The following is a 2,672-nucleotide window of genomic DNA, read 5'->3' on the forward strand; positions in this document are numbered from 1 at the left end:
TCAGTCTTCTCCATGTCATCCTTCAATACTTGGATTTGAGCTTCGTAGTCGGCTTTCTGTGCTTTCAACATATCAGAGTCATTAAGTCCGTCTTCAATTCTCTTTGTCAACTCAGCAATTTTTCTCTGAGCATCTTTATTGGAAGAATCAAGTTTTTCTGTTCTTATCTTCTAATTCGTCTTTCTCCGAGTTCAAAGCAAAAATCTTCTTATCACTTGCATTCTTGGCCGAAGTCAAAGCAGCAGTCTTTGTCTTCCCTGCTTGCAATTGTTGGTTATACCCATCTCTCTCGTCTGAAACCTTCTTGTTTTGAGTAACTTGTATTGTTTTTTGAAAAATAAAGTATTTGAGATAATTGAAATCCAAAAATACACTTTTACAACTTTTTAATTATTATACATTATGATAAATAAACTATTCGTTATAGTTTTTTTAAATATAATTTCCACTTTCTGTTTGAAATGTATTGATTATTTCCTTTAATCTCGTCCAAGTAATTATTACATTAAAAAATGACCAGGCAATTATTGTTTATAATAATTATATAACAACATATAATTTATTATAGTTTAATTTTTTGGAAATAGTATCAATAAAGTTAATTAAAGGTATCATTTTATTATATTTTAATTATATTGAACATAATAAAAAGAAATTATTATAAATAATTTTATTTATTTTAAATTAAGTCTTTTAAAACTAAATAAACATAAATAGTTTATTGCTAATTTACAAAGTCTAATATAAAGTAATTAATATATAAATTAATTTATAAAATGAGATAGATTTAAAAACCCTAAAACACTTTATTTGGTTTGTTTCAATTGGATTGTTCCACATTTTTCAAAACAATAAAATATTGTAAAAAAACACAAAAACAAATTAGACAATTTATAAATAATTTAAAAAGGTTGTTTTTCCTTTTTTAATCGTCAATTTGCCTTATTATACAATTAAAACGATTACAATATAATTAAACTTATTTAAAAATATAGTTAAAATTGGTTTTTCTAATCTCGTTTTGCATTTTCTCCTGATGGTTCTTAATTTTTTTGTAGTTTTTGAAGCAAATTAAATTTTGTTTTACCACATTAAAAAAACAATCAATGATTATGCGATATTTAGAAGGAATATATTTATATATAATACGTATTTTACTGTTCATTTTTAATTGCTATTTGTTCAATTTATAAGTTGTTTTATAAAACACCAAAAATAAAAATTGAATTTATTATTTAACCCCTTTGTTTGCATGCAAAATGATATTGTTTGTGAAAAATATCTCTGGAATAGACATAGTGTAGTTTATTATAATCTTAAGTTGCGTCTGTTTTTGATTTTTTTTATCATTTTGTTTTCACAAAAAAACTATTAAAAATTATTTTAGAGTTTTTTTTTTCAATGTTTTTAACAAAAAATTTTGAATAGTTTTTTCTACAACCAACTTTTGTATAAAGAAAATAATGAGTTGCTTTTAGTGTTCATAATCGGGCTAGTTAAACATCATCTTATTAATTATTGTTGTTTTTTTAAAAAGTTTTTTTGAAACAACACAAAAATAGACAATTATATGGTTGACATTTATTCTGAAAAATGATGTCTTTGTAAAAGTCTTAATTAACCCGTTTTGTTTAATTTAATTCATGTGACGACTAGTATAAATTTGAATTAAAGGCAAATTATATGAAATTGTTTTTATTTTGAAGATTTATTTTTTTTTGTTTGCTATCCAAAAATGGTATCAATTTCAAAAAGCAAAAGATAAAATGTAATTGATTTAATTAAATTGGTATATACATTAACTTAAATAATATATACAATTTTTAATTTGATATACATGTTTTATTATAATAAGTGTTGATAAATTGAAAAACATTTTGATGTCACATTTTGATATATTATTTATTTTAAAGATCAATTTAATAAACGAAACAATCATGTTATAAATTTGTATTATAATAAATCATTAAAAATTTATAATAATATTAATACATTTTGTTTGGTTACATCAATGTATTTTTATAAATAAACAAAATCAATCTTGTTTTTTAGTGTTTTTTACTAATAGTTAATTTACTATATATTGTCAAATTATATTATATTTTTATTTCATAAAATAGTCTATCGATCTTTTTCGAAGTTATATTGTTTAGACAAAATGAATTGACTTTATTAAACTATTAAATTATAGTTAATTATATTAAAAAATTTGTTATGTTTATTACAAAAGATTTTATGAAAATTTATCTTGATTATAAACTATTACATTTAATTTTACTTATAATTAATTTACTATATATTAAAGGATTAATTAAATTGAATTTGTCATTATTTCAGTATACATTATTGCCAAATTTGTTCAATAACAATATAAAAATAAATAAAAGTTGGTTAAAGAACCAAATGGAATAAAAGTATCAAAAAACAAAAATTAACTTTGTTTTTAGTGAAAATATTGGTGATAATAAACAATTGTTTTTTTCTCAAGTGTTTTTTTGGGAAATTGTTAAGAGGGGCTCCCTGTTTTTGAAAAGCAAAAAATGGCAAAATTGACGAACGCCTGATCGTGGTTAGAAGATAAGAACAGAAAACTTGGTTCTTCTAAAAAAGATGCTCAGAGAAAAATTGCTGAGTTGACAAAGAGAATTGAAGACGGACTTAATGACTCTGAT

The sequence above is a fragment of the Entamoeba invadens genome, assembly GCF_000330505.1.
Source record: "Entamoeba invadens IP1 unplaced genomic scaffold scaff_1105074726049, whole genome shotgun sequence".
Lineage (NCBI taxonomy): Eukaryota > Evosea > Mastigamoebida > Endamoebidae > Entamoeba > Entamoeba invadens.